The 17,891-nt window shown below is 44.4% G+C and overlaps 1 long non-coding RNA gene across 1 annotated transcript; it reads right to left on the bottom strand.

Moving 5' to 3' along the window:
- Positions 1-12,157: 12,157 nt before the first annotated feature.
- On the bottom strand, positions 12,158-13,512 carry LOC124669730. Its single transcript, XR_006992307.1, has 2 exons — positions 13,177-13,512; positions 12,158-12,402 (listed from the first exon to the last, which is right to left on the bottom strand). It is a non-coding gene; the product is annotated as an uncharacterized LOC124669730 (long non-coding RNA).
- Between the last annotated feature and the right edge of the window lie 4,379 nt (positions 13,513-17,891).

A 17,891-nucleotide genomic window follows, 5' to 3' on the forward strand; every position in this document is an offset into this window, starting at 1 on the left:
ATGCATCTTAATAATATTAAGTTTCCCCTCTTTATGTTGAGAATCTTGAAATTGCACTTGTGTTGCTTTTGTATGCTTGCCACTTTGTTCTTCATGAATCTATTTGTGTACAAGATTCCTTTTCATAGGAAGTGGGTTAGGCTTAAATGTGTTTTGAATTTGCTTTTTGATGCTCTCTTTTGCATCAACTCTTATTACTGAGCCCATCTTAATGGCTATAAAGAAAGAACTTCTTGGGAGATAACCCATGTGTTTATTTTACTATAGCAATTTTTGTTGAGTCTTGGAAGTTGTTTACTACTGTAGCAACCTCTCCTTATCATGTTTTTGTGCCAAGTAAAGTTTCTATGTTAAAGTTGATGTTATATTTGGGATCGCTGCGCAGAAACAGCATTGCTGTCTGTCACGAATCTGGGCACAGTTCTCTGTAGAAAATTCTAAAAAAATCTGCCAATTTACGAGCGTGATCCTCAGATATGTACGCAACTTTCATTAGTTTTGAGTTTTTCCATTTGAGCAAGTCTGGTGCCAGCTTTAAATTCGTATTTACGGACTGTTCTGTTTTTGACAGATTCTGCCTTTTATTTCGCATTGCCTCTTTTGCTATGTTGGATTCATTTCTTTGATCCATCAATGTCCAGTAGCTTTATGCAATGTCCAGAAGTGTAAAGAATGTTTGTGTCACCTCTGAATGTGTGAATTATTAATTGTGCACTAACCCTCTAATGAGTTTGCTTGAAGTTTGGTGTGAAGGAAGTTTTCAAGGGTCAAGAGAGGAGTATGATATACTATGATCAAGAGGAGTGAAAGCTCTAAGCTTGGGGATGCCCCCGTGGTTCACCCCTGCATATTTTAAGAAGACTCAAGCGTCTAAGCTTGGGGATGCCCAAGGCATCCCCTTCTTCATCGACAACATCATCGGGTTCCTCCCCGAAACTATATTTTTATTCAGTCACATCTTGTGTTCTTTACTTGGAGCGTCGGTTTGTTTTTGTTTTTGTTTTTGTTTAAATAAAATGGATCCTAGCATTCACTTTGTGGGAAAGAGACACGCTCCGCTGTTGCATATGGACAAATATGTCCTTAGGCTTTACTCATAATGTTCATGGCGAAGTTTCTTCTTCGTTAAAATGTTATATGGTTGGAATTGGAAAATGCTACATGTAGTAATTCTAAAATGTCTTGGATAATGTGATACTTGGCAATTGTTGTGCTCATGTTTAATCTCTTGCATCATATGCTTTGCACCCATTAATGAAGAAATACATAGAGCTTGCTAAAATTTGATTTGCATATTTGGTCTCTCTAAGGTCTAGATAATATCTAGTTTTGAGTTTTGAACAACAAGGAAGACGGTGTAGAGTCTTATAATGTTTACAATATGTCTTTTATGTGAGTTTTGCTGCACTCTGTTCATCCTTGAGTTTGCTTCAAATAACCTTGCTAGCCTAAACCTTGTATCGAGAGGGAATACTTCTCATGCATCCAAAATCCTTGAGCCAACCACTATGCCATTTGTGTCCACCATACCTACCTACTACATGGTATTTCTCCGCCATTCCAAAGTAAATTGCTTGAGTGCTACCTTTAAAATTCCATCATTCACCTTTGCAATATATAGCTCATGGGACAAAATAGCCTTAAAAACTATCGTAGTATTGAATATGTACTTATGCACTTTATATTTTATTAAGTTGCTTGTTGTGCGATAACCATGCTTCAGGGAACGCCATCAACTATTGTTGAATATCATGTGAGTTGCTATGCATGTCCGTCTTGTACTGAAGGATCTATCATTTTAGTGGTTGGAGCATGCAAAATTGTTAGAGAAGAACATTGGGCCGCTAACTAAAGCCATGAACCATGGTTGAAGTTTCAGTTTTGGACATATATCCTCAATCTCATATGAGAATAATAATCATTGCTACATGCTTATGCATTTAAGAGGAGTCCATTATCCGTTGTCCATGTTGTCCCGGTATGGATGTCTAAGTTGAGAATAATCAAAAGCGAGAAATCCAAAATGCGAGCATTCTCCTTAGACCTTTGTACAGGCGGCATGGAGGTACCCTTTTGTGACACTTGGTTGAAACATGGCATGCAAAGATCCGGTAGTCCAAGCTAAGTAGGACGAGGTGCGGACACTATTAGTATACTATGCATGAGGCTTGCAACTTGTAAGATATAATTTACATAACTCATATGCTTTATTACTTGCCGTTGACAAAATTGTTTCATGTTTTTAAAATAAAAGCTCTAGCACAAATACAGGCAATCGATGCTTTCCTCTTTGAAGGACCATTCTTTTACTTTTATTGTTGAGTCAGTTTACCTATCTCCCTCCACCTTAAGAAGCAAACACTTGTGTGAACTGTGCATTGATTCCTACATACTTGTATATTGCACTTGTTATACTACTTTATGTTGACAATATCCATGAGATATATATGTTATAAGTTGAAAGCAACCGCTGAAACTTAATCTTCCTTTGTGTTGTTTCAACACCTTTACTTTGATTTATTGCTTTATGAGTTAACTCTTATGCAAGACTTATTGATGCTTGTCTTGAAGTACTATTCATGAAAAGTCTTTGCTATATGATTCACTTGTTTACTCATGTCATTACTTTTGTTTTGATCGCTGCATTCATTACATATGTTTACAAATAGTATGATCAAGATTATGATGGCATGTCACTTCCGAAATTATCTTTGTTATCGTTTTACCTGCTCGGGACGAGCAGAACTAAGCTTGGGGATGCTGATACGTCTCCAACGTATCGATAATTTCTTATGTTCCATGCTACTTTATTGATGATACCTACATGTTTTATGCACATTATATGTCATATTTATGCATTTTCCGGAACTAACCTATTAACAAGATGCCGAAGAGCCGATTCTTTGTTTTATCGCTGTTTTTGGTTTCAGAAATCCTAGTAAGGAAATATTCTCGGAATTGGACGAAATCTTCGCCCAGGGTCCTATTTTTGCACGGAGCTTCCAGAAGACCGAAGAGATAACGAAGTGGGGCGACGAGGCGCCGCCACCATAGGGCCGCGCGGCCAGAGGGGGCCCGCGCCGCCCTATGGTGTGGGCCCCTCGTCAGCCCCCCGACCTACCCCTTCCGCCTACTTAAAGCCTCCGTCGCGAAACCCCCAGTACCGAGAGCCACGATACGGAAAACCTTCCGGAGACGCGCCGCCGTCGAATCCCATCTCGGGGGATTCGAGGAGATCGCCTCCGGCACCCTGCCGGGAGGGGGATTCATCTCCCGGAGGACTCTTCATCGCCATGATCGCCTCCGGAGTGATGAGTGAGTAGTTCACCCCTGGACCATGGGTCCATAGCAGTAGCTAGATGGTCGTCTTCTCCTTGTTGTGCTTCATTGTCGGATCTTGTGAGCTGCCTAACATGATCAAGATCATCTATCTGTAATACTATATGTTGTGTTTGTCGGGATCCGATGGATAGAGAATACTATGTTATGGTGATTATCAATCTATTGTTTATGTGTTGTTTATGATCTTGCATGCTCTCCGTTATTAGTAGAGGCTCTGGCCAAGTTTGTACTCTTAACTCCAAGAGGGAGTATTTATGCTCGATAGTGGGTTCATGCCTTCATTGACACCTGGGACAGTGACAGAAAGTTCTAAGGTTGTGATGTGCTATTGCCACTAGGGATAAAACATTGATTCTATGTCTAAGGATGTAGTTGTCGATTACATTACGCACCATACTTAATGCAATTGTCTGTTGCTTAGCAACTTAATACTGAATGGGGTTCGGATGATAACCTGAAGGTGGACTTTTTAGGCATAGATGCAGTTGGATGGCGGTCTATGTACTTTGTCGTAATGCCCAATTAAATCTCACTATATTTATCATATCATGTATATGCATTGTTATGCCTTTCTCTATTTGTCAATTGCCCGACCGTAATTTGTTCACCCAACATGCTTTTATCTTATGGGAGAGACACCTCTAGTGAACTGTGGACCCCGGTCCTATTCTTTACATAGCATACAATCTACTGCAATTGTGTTTTACTGTTTTCTTTGCAAACATCTTCCACTCGATACGTTTAATCCTTTGTTACAGGCAAGCCGGTGAGATTGACAACCTCACTCGTTTCGTTGGGGCAAAGTACTTTGGTTTTGTTGTGCGGATTCCACGTTGGCGCCGGAATCCCTGTTGTTGCGCCGCATCACATTTCGCCACCATCAACCTTCAACGTGCTTCTTGGCTCCTACTGGTTCGATTAAACCTTGGTTTCTTTCTGAGGGAAAACTTGCTACTGTGCGCATCATACCTTCCTCTTGGGGTTCCCAACGAACGTGTGAGTTACACGCCATCACGGCACACCGATCCAGGCTGGTGGTGGGACGGACTGCGCCATCCCCTCCGCCTCTCGCCGGTGCGGGGCGATGATCTTGGGCTTCTCCCATGGTACGAGGTCGCCCGAGGCAGCAGCCTTGGGCTCAACGGTGGAGGCGGGCTTCTTCTTCGCCGGAGGAGGTCGGCTGGTTGTTGGGGTGGCGGATCACGAGATCCCTCTACCCCGGCAATGAAGATCTAGTCGACGACGAGCTAGCGGCGAAGGGGCCACCGACGAACACCGCGCCTTGACTTCGTTCTTGGCGGATGATGGCGGCCGCTATTGGCGTTGTTTCCTTGCGAAGGAATCATCTTTGCTGGCCTCTCCGTTTGCTCTCGCGGAGTTGAGGACTCGCGGCTGTCGGTGAAAACCGTGTCACGATTGGCGGGCGATGGCGGCGTGAACCGTCGCTTCCTTCTTGAAGACATCGTCGTCGCAGTCCGCGGGTACTCACTCGTGCTGCTCCAGGGGAAACCTTAGATCCAGCTAGGATCGGACGATGACGGCGCTCCCTGCGTCGTGCTACCTCTTGGGGCATCGTTTTTGGAGCAGCGGCTAGATGGAGGTGGATTTCTTTGGAGTGGTGTTCATCTACCACGTTGTTGTCGATGATTCTCAGTGGCGTGGAGCTGCGGGGTATCGAAGATAGGTGAGGACTGCTGAACGCGGGCAGGATGGTGGAGCTGTTTGGTGTTATGGTGACATCGACGGCAGGCCTGGCACAGTCAATGCGTTGATCTCGCTTGGAGATTTTTTTTTAGCAATCCCCACAGGGATCGAATTTTCATTATCATGAGATAACGAAAATACATCGTCAGCATTTTGCCATGTTTTATTATTTACATGCACAACAGCAACGATCTAGAACCAAGCCAACTAAAACAGTTTTCGACTACCGAAACCACCAACGCAACTGCACAAGAGGTCCAAAAGCTAACAGCACACAGGGAGCAACTCCCTGGGATCAAAAGCATTACAACTTCAAGTTTTTTCGCACAATAGTATTGGGGAAACGAACAGAAAGCTTCGGGTTTGCATGTTACCATCAGCACCAGCATTGTCTTGAGCACCAGTCTCCATTGCATCGCCACCTTGCTCGATCAACAGCTGGGCGCCAGCCACCGCTGCATTCCCACCGCCATTCCCTCCTCCAGCACCTAGGGCCAGATTGATAAGAGCATCTGCTCCTTGCTGGAGTTGTGTAGCCTCAGCGTCTGAGTGGGTACCTGCCCAATATTTCATAAAGGAAGTTGCAAGAAAAATAAGGTCAACAGAATTTTTCAGGAATTTCTTTTCAAAGCATGAACTGTTACACGTTTTCCAAATCGCCCAGCAAATGGCTGCCATACCGGCGATCAGGACATTGCGGCTCGCATGGAAAAACTATGGCATCCACTAGAAGAACTGGGCAAAAGATCCAGGACGGGTGGAGGCACCCACAGCCATCTCACCAGGCTCCAAACATACTTAGCTGCAGGGCAAGAAAAGAAAAGATGCAGAATAGATTCATTCCTGGACCAAAGTTGGCAAAGTGGGTCACCAATCCAATTTCTTTTCAACAAGTTGTCTTTAGTGGCTATTGCATTATGCCAAATCAACCAGCCAATTTCTGCATATATGTTTGTACATACTTTTAACAGTAAATTGGCTGTTTTTTTGTCCACTTTCATTTTGGTTTATCTATTCCATCAGAAAGATTCCTCTGATTCAAAATATTCACCAGCCCACACCACTGTGTCTATAAATCCACAGATAGCCATCTCCTGAAAGAAAGTCTCCAACCCCTGTGAGCAGCATCGGCCACAGAAATAGTCTGTTCATTGCAGATGTCATAGATTTCTGGGAATTTGTCCATTAGGGGTGTGTGACCACCAAGCATCTCTCCAGAAACTGGTTCTACAGCCATTCCACACAGCCATCCTCCTGCCACATAAATAAATGTATCTGACATGAAGCATATCAGACCACAGGGGAGAGTCACTACTTCTGTGTCTGGCCCACTGAATTCCTGCATCCCCCAAGTATTTTATTCTCATGAATTGCTGCCAAGGATCCTCATCATTTTCCAATTTCCACCACCACTTGCACATCAAACTTATGTTGAATTTGTGCAAATCCTTGAGGCCCAGGCCCCCTTTACATTTAGGCTTACAAATCCATCTCCAGTTGATAAAATGATATTTTCTGTTATCTACATCACCAGCCCAGAAGAAAAACCTGATAGGTTTTATGATTGCTTCAATAGTTGTCTTATGCAACAGCTTTATGGACATTTGATACACTGCACTACTGGATAAGCAAGAATCTATTTTAATCAATCTACCACCAATGGACATAGCTCCACCCATTCATCCACCCATACTCTTCTTTACTTTCTCCCCAAGAAAATGCATTTATGCTACTGATAATCTTCTGGCACACACAGGAGTACCTAGATAGTTAATAGGCCAGGTTCCTTTTTGACAGTTAAATAACTCCACATAATCATTCATTTTCTCTGCATCATCAAGCACCAACATTGTCTCGCTCTTCTCAAAGTTAATCTTCAGTCCAGACATTGTTTCAAATATAAGGAGTAATTTCAGGTTCCTTGCTCCCTCCATATCATCTCGCTTGGAGATGGGTTCGAGATAGATGGCGGTTGCGAACTCTGCGACGTGTGCAATGGCACACCCTTAGCGTTTTGCTTTTCGGATGATGTGCGTTGGTGTACCGTCAGGGAGTATGAAGTTGTTCATGGTCCCCCCCTTCATCGTAGGTATAGCGAGTTGTCACTAGGAAGGAGGCTTGATCTTTGTATTCCCCTTGTAAGGCATTGCGAATAATTTAATAAAGCAGAAAGTTGTGTGCATCCTTTGGATGCAGAGGCTGGGGCTATGCTCCTTTTTCGAAAAAAAAATTAAAAAATATCCACCCCCACTACTGGGGTAATTAGCAAAATATTGCTACTACTGGGGTGTGGTGTGTGTGTGTGTGCGCGTGTGTGTGTGGGGGGTGGGGGGGGGGGGGGTCTGACCCCTGATCACCCCCACTGCCTCCGCCCCTGGTTCATTGACCTTGGTACATATATAGACTGCACCTTGTCTAGTTTAGTGTTAGCCTATGTAAAAGTTAGCTTCTGGTTCTATCTGTTTGCAAGTTAATACGTGGCGCGTGACATGTGCTGACAAATGTTGCACCGTGTGGGGCACGACTTTCATGTTGAGAATCCCAAGACATTCTTTTTCGATATACTACGTATTTCTCTCTTTTGCTTGGAAATGGAGGATGAAAACCCTCAGGTCTCTCTGGCCGATACGTGATTAATTGCCAGACGTTCATTCAGTAGATAGCCAACTGGTCACACACGGATGATCAATCAAATTAATAACAGGAATAGTTACATGTACCAAGCATGACAGCGCGCGCAAGCGTACATGTGCCGTTTATCTTGTCAGTCGGATACTGCATGCTGGATAGAGATGTTGTACCACATCATATCAATTCCAGCAATCATCCATCTTTGACATATATACCTAGTAGGATGGATGGATCGCGTACGTACGTCGCGCGAAGAAAAAGAAAGTATATCTAGCAAGCAAGGTAAAGTAAAGAAAATGGTTAGGCGCCATGGATGACGCGAATGAAGGTCTGGCCGGCTGGCAGGCAGCAGACGCATACTGTTTGTTGACGAATTAGCTGACGGGGCACGACAACCCCACGGTCGAATCCCCGCACATGGCGAAGTATCCCGCAGGCATTCTGCAGAAGTCGTGGATCTTCATCAGCAGATCAACGGAGCATCCGTTGGTGACGTCGTCAAGCAGGGCGGAGTAGGGGCACGCGACGCTCCTGAACGCCTCGCAGCACGACGGCAGCGGCACCTCCTGCCCCCTGCACTTGTTGGCGATCTTGGTTATCTGCTTCTTCTCGTCGAACTGCACGGGGCAGAACCCTGCGTAATGTATCGTACACATGCATGGTTATGGTTATGCCCGGATCCATGGCTCGAGCTAGCGTGAACCGTGGGACGATTCATGGTTATTTATCGGTACATTGATTGTTGTTACCTGCGGGAAAGCCCACCATGAGCTTGCGGGACGACGATGGCTCCGTGGCTTTAAGCGCCTCCACTGATCAGGCGATATATGAATCGAGCGGTCAGTGAGATGCAGGGAATATACAAGTAGAGGGGGGAAGAAGAGATGCACAAAGTCATTATTAGCTTGCTCAATATGGGATTTTGTATGCATGCGCGCATGCCCTGCAATCCCAGCTAGCCGTACGTACTTGTTATGAAGCGTGGCTGCGGCTCGGCGGCTGCGGCGACCACGGACAGCGCGACGCAGAGCAGGACGACGGCGGCGGAGGAACCCATGCCTCTCCCACCTACGGCCGGGGAAGAAGATCGAGACCGGGGTGGTGCTGGTTCGTGGGTAGAACACCAACACCTGCGTGTTATTTTATTGTAAAATGCCGTTCAAGGCAAAGCGGGTAGGAGATGATCACCGCCGAGTGGTCGCTTCTTATAGCGTGTCCTCGGGTGCTAATTTTGAAGATGGCGAATGGTACGTAGGACGTGGTTTGAGCCTCTGTGGACCTCGTTCTTCCGAGGAGGACACGTGATTGGAGGGAATTTGTGGTGATCGATCGATTTTATGGGATGACCATGTCAACGAGATAGCAGTGGTATTTTGGCAGTGCGTGGCTCTCAGCTGTGTTCCTAATGTAGGAGGAGTCTTTAATTAGCAGGAGCCATGCAGTGATGAAGGTGGTCACTATTTTGCTTGGATTGTCATGAATCGTTGGCTTTCGGCAAAATTTTCAAAAGGCATTTCGATCATGAGCTCACAGTGACGGAGATTGCCATCTAAATTTCCTATTCTAAATTTTGTAAATTCGGTTTTCCTTCGGTTTCCCGTTAATTAACCAGACAATTTTCTTCTTAATTAATAGAAAAAGCAAAGCTTTTGCCTCGTCTTTTTTTTAAAATAATCTTGTAAATAATACTACCCCTCCTATCCATGACAACAAGTAGAACTAAAGCCGCGACATTTATTATGAATCAGAGGGAGTAATATTTGTTGATTGTCTAAAAGCTTGGGTAGGACGGGCGATGGTGCGGAAAATTCCATGATGGAGGCAGTTCTACAGACTAATGTGATTGCGCAATAATATATGGTCATTAGTGCTATGGGCCGAGCGGAGCCAAAACATGATACAACCTCCGTCCTTAGTTAATTAGCCGATGCTATTTCCATGAAAAACTATTACGTGTTATAAATATTATACCACTACAAAATTTATTCAAACATGAATTCAATGGTGTAATTTGTGTGATACATGAACAATGTTTTCCTAACACAATTAACGATCAATATTGGATCTCCTAATACGTGTGCACCACCTAAGTGGGAAACGCAGGCGGCAAATCCTATACACAGACCAGGTCGGTGTATACGGATCGCCGCACACCCCGAGCATGTGTGGGACTGGCCCAGGTAGGTATTTTTCGTTTTCGTCGTTTTCTCAGTTTTCTTTTTCGTTTTTCTTTTCACTTTTCTGTTTCATTTTTCTGTTTTTCTTTTCTGTTTTCGGTTTTTTTATATTTATTTTTCATAATTTTTTAAAAAGTGTTCAAATTAAGAAAATGTTTAAATTCAAAAATGTTCAAATTTGAAAATCGTTCAAATCTGAAAACCGTTCAAGTTTAAAAACCATTGAAATTTTAAAAACGTGAAAAATGTTCAAACATAAAAACATTCAAATTTAAAAATCGTTCAAACTTGAAAAATGTTCATATTTTGAAAAAAATATAATTTCCGAAAAATGTTCAAAATACAAAAGTGTTCAAATTTTAAAACTGTTGAATTGAAAATGTTCATATTTTGAAAAAATCTCAAAAAATAGTTTCATTAAAATGTTAGATTTTGAAAAAGAAAAATTAATAACAGAAAAGAAACAGAAAAAACAAGAAAAAGAGAAAAGAATATTACCTGAGCTGATGGGCCGCGGCCCAAACTACCTAACCTGGTCACTGGGGGTGCGCGGCAACCCGCACGAGCCGACCAGGTCGGCGTATAGCTTCACCCAGTTCAGCTCGCGGGGGTTGGTTTTACTTCCGTTTATAGGTTGCCAACAAGGTCGTCCTAGGCCCGGCACATGCCTATGTCTAAATGGGCTTGGTTGGCACGACTCACAGAAGCCCGTTTCGGGAGTTCAGGAAGGAGAGGCGATCGTTTGGGAGTTGGGATTTGAGGGCTACGGCGGTTGGGGATGGGAGGGGAAATGTGAGCACAATAAGATTAGGGTTTTCTATCTATACATACCTATCTTGTACCCTAGTGCCACATGTCATGTGCCTAACGGGAATTTCACGGTTATCGGATGTGGATAGTGGTAACACATACCCATCCCCATCATACCTAATGGGGAGGGTTTGCCTCCAATAAGACCCCCAATGGGATTAAGTACTAACCAAAACCGGCCCCTAATAGATGAATTAACCACCGGAGATCGGGGAATGAGACCCCATTGCCAAACTGAGGCACGACTCACAGAAGCCTGTTTATAAGCGGACCGTGTTGTGCCAGCATGTAAGCCTCGAGTTCTGGCCTGGGATCAGCAGCCGAGCTACAGCCCGGGCAACCAGTGCCATGGCCCGGGGCGCCACAATTTTCCGGCCTGCTGCCTATGGAGATTTTCGATTTGGCCCGGGATTGGCCATCTTCACTAGCCAATGGTGCATCTTCGTCGACCAAACGACCCGAACCTTTCCTCTCATGCCTGACTCCCTCCCCTCGTAGCGGCAGCCGTAGGACACGTGCGCCAGCCCCGGACCATAGGCTCCCAAGATGGCTGGACCATGCCCCAGGCATCGCGCCGTTCTTCTGTGCCGACCCCCCGCTATGTTTCTTGGCTGCTTTTGCTGCCGCTTTTGGTCTGCATGTATAGCCGCCTCCTGCCGTCCTCCATGCAAGCACGAGCGTGACCGCCGGTCGGCAACAGTGTTGGTGCGTGCACCTCTAGATACACCTTTGTTTCTCTGACTAAGATGTGGCTCCCATTCAGAGCTATATTCATCTTAATATCTCAACTGAATTAATAAATGGACTTTTCAGAAATCAACCATCCTTTTTTCCTTGTTTTACCTTTTCTAATTTTTTTGATTGTTATGTACTTTGTTGGATTAATAAAAATCCAGTTCAAATTATATGTTCACTTTTTTTTGCACTTGTACCAAAAAAAACTGTGCCATTTCATGATTTTGTGGAGTATTTTGCGTTTAGCTTTTGGCTCGGATCTTCTTCCAGTCCTGGCTCCCCCACTGCCTTTTGGGCCACATGGTAAACAATACGACCCGACGCGACACGTGTGCCCACCAGCCGGCATGCTTTCCTGCCTTTTGGGCTGTTTTGGGGCCTCTTGTGTCAATTTTTCGAAAATCAGTAACAATCAAAGAAATAAACGGACGTTTTAAGCCTTGCTGGCCGGGAGGTGCTATGCACCGAGCTGGTCGGCACTGATCCGGTGCCGCACACCCCTCTGGTCGTATGTGGGCTTGGCCCAGTTACGTTGAATCGTTCGGTATTTATCCAGCTTGCGTTCCGATCATTCCACATGCTCGATGTATGTGTGTTTCCATGTTCCTGTCTGTAGTGTATAGTGTGTTTAATCGATGCATTTTCCCTAATGATTTTCGTACTGTTTCGGACTGTTCCGTTGATTTTTATTTTATTTGCATTGACCAGAAGCTAAAAAGTGAACTGTTCAAGGAAACATTTTTTGCATCAGATATACATGATAAAAGTGAAGTATACTGATTCTTCACCGTTTGTATAGTGTGTAATACACAGCAATGAGAAACATTTGTCAAATGTTGTGACAAATAGGGACAAAACATTTTTTGCCTGGGTACACAAAATTCATGTTTATCACTTGGAAACTCATTTTCGATGCTTTCCTTCTGAATGTTCTGTGAATCTCCTTGCCTTGTAGGAGAAGCATTTCCATGATTGTGTTGTGTGCTTTTCCTTGGTGAAATATCTGCGAAAATGAAATAGAGAAAACTAAAAAAATCTAGATTAATGTATTTTGAAATGCAAAAGAATTATATTAATTTCTTTGTACTTCTCAAAAAATAAGAAACTTACTTTTATGATATATTATCTTTTTCTGCTCGGAGGATGTGAACTTTGGTCAATGAAGAAGGTGCGGAACCTACGAAAGCGTAAGAAATGTCATTTTACTGTTTACCACAAGCTGGATTGACAATGCATCTCAACATAACCCGTCACCCCACCATGGACAACGACCCGTGCTTCTGCTCAAATAATCGTAGTGTGGCGAGCACTGTATGAGAATTGATTTATGTGCTAATTGTTTATAGAACCTTGACACTGTCCATATGGAGCTTCAACTAAGAAGCTAGAACCAAATATATAACTTGTTCGAGAAACTGAGGGAGTAGAAAACAGCTTGGAGGAGAGAACACAAGAAGGTTTAGTCCATTCTTGAAGACATGAAGGCAGACCTCGACCATACGAAGAAGTACCAGAGGCAAGTAGAGACAATTAACTTGAAGCTTGTTCATGAGGTGTGCAACTCTAAGAAATTGCGGCAGGATGTGGAAGAGGACCAATTAGCACTATAGTACGAGAAACAGAGAACATTTTTATGGAAAATGAGTTGCGATTGTGAACTTTGGGTACAAAATGATTGTGGAAAAAACTATTAGAGTATCCAGGTACACATTATAGATTTGATTTATGTGCTGACTGTTTAGAGAAGCATAATGAAAACATGTCAAAAAGTACTTACATGTTTAGCAATGAATTGTCTTGATAATGGTATCTGATGCTCATTATACTTGTTTATCACAAGTTGAGTAGAGACTTTTCACGTATGGCTTGAACGTCAACCTTTTTTTAACAGACATGTATATGAAATGAAAAATATGTCAAATGTCAAAGAGTGTATAAAGTCCATACAGGAAAGAAACAGTCAAATATTGAACTGAATGACAAAAATCCCAGAATCATATCTTCATTAATTGGAAGAATAGATAATTCCATAATAAGCATAAAAAATAATAGGAGACAGAATAGAAAGGATTCTTGGCATGAGCAGTTTTCTACCTTGAACATAAATTAAAGCATTAACAGATTCTTGGAATGAACGGTTTTCTACATTGAACAAAAAATAAAAGCATGACCGGGTTCTTCGAATGAACGGTTTATAACTTGAACAAAAATAAAAGCATGAACGAATTCTTGGAATGAACATTTTAAAACCTTGAAATAAAATGCAAGCATGAACGGATTCTTCGCATGAGCGGTTTCGTACCTTGAACATAAATGCTATCATGAACGGATTTTTGGAATGAAGGCTTTTCTACCTTGAACATAAATAAAAGCATGAACGGATTCTTGGCATGAACGGTTTTCTACCTTGAACAAAATAAAAGCATGAACGAATTCTTGGCATGAACGGTTTTCTACCTTGAACAAAAAATGAAAGTATGAACGGATTATTGGAATGAACAGTTTCGTACCTTGAAAAAAAAAACATTAACTGATTCTTCGCATGAGCGGTTTTCTGTGTTGAACATAAATAAAAGCTTGCACGGATTCTTGGAATGAATGGTTTTCTACCTTGACCATAAAATACAAGCATGAATGGATTCTTCTCATTAATGGTTTCCTACCTTGACCTTAAGTACAAGCATGAACAAAATCTTGGCATCAATAGTTTTGGTAGCTTGAACGTTAAATAATGCATGAACAAATTCTTGGCATGAACGGTTTCCTACCTCGACCATAAATACGAGCATGAACGGATTCTTGGCATGAACGGTTTCCTACCTCGACCATAAATACGAGCATAAATGGATTCTTGGCATGAACGGATTCTTGGCATGAACGTAAATCCAAGCATGAACGGATTCTTAGCATGAGCGGTTTTCTACCTTGAACATAAATAAAAGCACGGACAGATTCTTGGAATGAACGGTTTACCTACCTTGAACAAAAATACAAGCATGACCGGACTCTTGGAATGAACGGTTTACCTACCTTGAACAAAAATAAAAGAATGAACGATTCTTGGAATGAACTGTTCCGTACCTTGAATAAAAATACAAGCATGAATGAATTCTTGGCATGAAAGGATTCGTACCTTGAACAAAAATGCAAAGCATGAACGGATTCTTGGAATTAATGGTTTTCTACCTTGAACATAAATAAACACATAAACGAAGCTTTTATTTCAATATCCTTTGTCAAGATGAACAATTTTCTAGCTTGAACATAAATAAACCCATGAACGAAGCTTTTATTTCAATATCCATGCAAGCATGAACTGATTCTTGGCATGAACGGTTTTTTTATCTTGAACAAAAATAAAAGCCTGGACGGATTCTTAGCATGAACGGTTTTCTACCTTGAATAGTATCAGGACATGTGAAATGTGTGTGAGATTACTTTTTAATAACCAAAACTGTGGTAGATGATATAGGAAACATGGCCACAAAGTTGTACCCAATACTCAAATCCAGAATCTGTATCAAGATGTAGTGGTTTGAACAAAAGAAACTAACACCAAACTAACCTATCTACCATAAAAAAAAAATCAATAGGCTACACATCGGGCCCTCACTTGCAGCACCTCCTAGGCTCCTACAGGATCAAACATGGCTTGGTCTCCAACAGGTACAGAAAGCATTACATCCTCTAGTGCTCTGCATCCTCTAGAGCTAGTGTCCAATAGTTGGAGATCTATATTCTAGTTCTATGGCTTGGTCTCTAACAGGTACAGAAAACATTACATCCTTGTGTTGTTATACTGCCCACTAGACTAGTTGTTTGAACTAATAGCTCATCTTCTCTGAACAAAACGTATTCATGTTCTGTTTCTTCATTAGCTAGTTAGACTGTTGTAACATATACTTCTACTGTTAGACTGAAGTACTTATACTGCTGTAAAATATAGTATGAGACAGGTCTGCATCTGTTAGACTGCTGCAAAATATAGTTGCAGATTGTTGAAGCATGCGGCTAATGCTTAATTGTGTATTTTTTTACTGGGATGTACTTGTCTTGTGTCTGTTTGTAGATGGCATCCGAATCTGAGGATGAGGTGAGCCAGTATGTTCATGAGGATAGCTGAATGCACATGAACTTGCCCTTGCGAATGCAGGTGAACTTTCCCTTGCGGATGCAGAAGCAGATGAAGCAATAGCTGCAGGAGTGAAAGCCTCGGTGAAAAAGGAAGATGCGGGGGTGATTCAAATTGAAGATGATGAGAAATCTGTCAATCCAAAATAGAGGAGACCGATGGCAGCAAGATCAGAGGCCATTTGTGTGCTCCCATTTTTATGTACATGTGCTGTCAGCCTGTCATGTTGTGCTTGTTCTCTCTTGTGCTGGAAATTGTGAAGTGAACTACCGGAAATAATCATGGTTGTGTTTCCATTTCTTATATACATGTGTCACACTTTCTCTATTTGGTCTATATGGTCATGACTGAAGACCGGACCGAAAAGACCGAAGACCGAAGACCGAATACAGAAAGACCGAAGGTATTTTGGGTAGCATTTCTGCATGACCGAAATATGTGAAGACCGAAAAGACAGACCGAGCAAACCGAACGCCCGAGCAGACCTCCTACGGGATCAAACATGGAGATCAAGATGATAATTTCACTATGGCATTATATCCGGGGTAACGAAAGGGAAGCAACTAATCTGATATCGATACACTCTGTTTTATCCTAACACAGCTGCAGAATATATGAAATCTGTATCGTACTACCAACCAAATCTGAGTGGAATGGCTGAAATTCTGAGATGTTTCGCCTCGCTCAATACAGTAGCAGTGTAGCACTGCAGTAGTGCCGCTATTACAGTGTCATCGGCTGACTATGCATTTCTATACTCTTATCTTATTACGTGTATGTATGCTAGTACAAATCAAATGCTAGACCAACCAATCACGCTGCTACTACCGTAACTATATCACAGCAACATCATCCATTCACCAGGTAAACTCCAGAAGCACATTCGGGCTACCGGATCAAACATCTACGACACAAACCCTAGCTCTGATTTTTCTCAACACACGCACCAAAAGGCCACACAGAGTACCCAAAAATCGCAGGGAAAATGCTCTGGTTTCGGCTGGAGATGCATCGGGGCCGAATCAGATCAAAGCACAGCGGCAAACTGACGAAACAACCGAACAAATAATCCAGTAACGAGATGAAATCGCCTCACAAGAAAGACGAATAGACCCCGAGAATTCAGTGCGATGAGCGAACCGAACCTGAGGCTCCGGGCGAAGTGGGGCGAGGCGTCGCGCGACAAGGCGATCTGATCCGTGCTCCAAGCTCGCAATTTAGGAAGTTGGGGAAGCGAAGCAGATGAGAGGCGCTGGCCACAGAGACCCCGAAGAAAGAAGAAGAACGATGAGGAACGACGGGGAAAGAAACAGACCACCGAAGCGGGTATGGGCCGGCCCAAACGACGCGGGGGGTGTGCGGCACGTCGTATACACCGACCTGGTCGGTGTATAGGATTCGCCTTGCTGGCCCGCGGGGCTTCAGCTCAGCGGGCGAGCACGGGCCGTTTACAGGTATGATGGGCTAAGAAAGTGGGCCTCTGGGCCAGCATGCTATAATCGGCCCGGGTGGCCAGCTATACTTCCGTTGCAAAGGCGAGCAGCAACTTCGTGGTCCGACTCGACCAGCCCCACCACCACACCTACTTTCAGGTCAACCCAACCGGAACCAATGAGCAAAATATACAAAACCCTAGCCTGAGCCCTTGAGCCAGCACATCCCAAATTCCCAATCTCCCGCCGCCGGCCGCCACCAATGTCTTCCACCCCCGCCACCGCCGCCGCCGCCGCCGCGCCAAAGCCTCGCCTCGGCCGCGAGGCCGTGGTCCGCGCGGTGGAGGCGCTCCTCCGGTGGCTCAAGCACCACCCCTCGCCGGCGCCGGAACCCATCTACCTCCTCGTCACCCTGAAGAGCCCCCCCGTCCGCCGGTTCGAGCACCACCTCCGCCTCCCGCTCTCCCCGTTCCCCTCCATCTTCCTCGTCGCCGACCGCCTCCCCGACGACCTGCCCGACGACATCGAGGTGCTCCCCTCCTCCGCGCTGCGCTCCCTCCCCGCGGTCATGCGCCGCGGCCTGGTCCTCGTCGACCGCCGCCTCAAGATCCCCAATAGCGGCAAGGGCAAGGGCAGGATCGTGCCCGTCGACCTCGCCGACCCGGCGTGGGCGACGTCCGCGAGGGAGGCGGCGTGCTCCGTTGAGCTGCGCGTGGAGGCCGGCACGTGTCGCGCCGTGCGGGTGGGGCACGCGGCCATGGCGCAGGCCGACGCGGTGGAGAACGTGGTGGCCGCGGTGGAGGCGGCCGCCGCGTGCGTGCCGAGGAAGTGGAAGAACGTGCGGGCGCTGCACCTCAAGGCACCCGAGTCCGTCGCCCTGCCTCTCTACTCGGCGCCCGGCAGCGATGATGCCAAAGACGCGAAGCG

Source organism: Lolium rigidum, chromosome 7 (assembly GCF_022539505.1).
Source record: "Lolium rigidum isolate FL_2022 chromosome 7, APGP_CSIRO_Lrig_0.1, whole genome shotgun sequence".
Lineage (NCBI taxonomy): Eukaryota > Viridiplantae > Streptophyta > Magnoliopsida > Poales > Poaceae > Lolium > Lolium rigidum.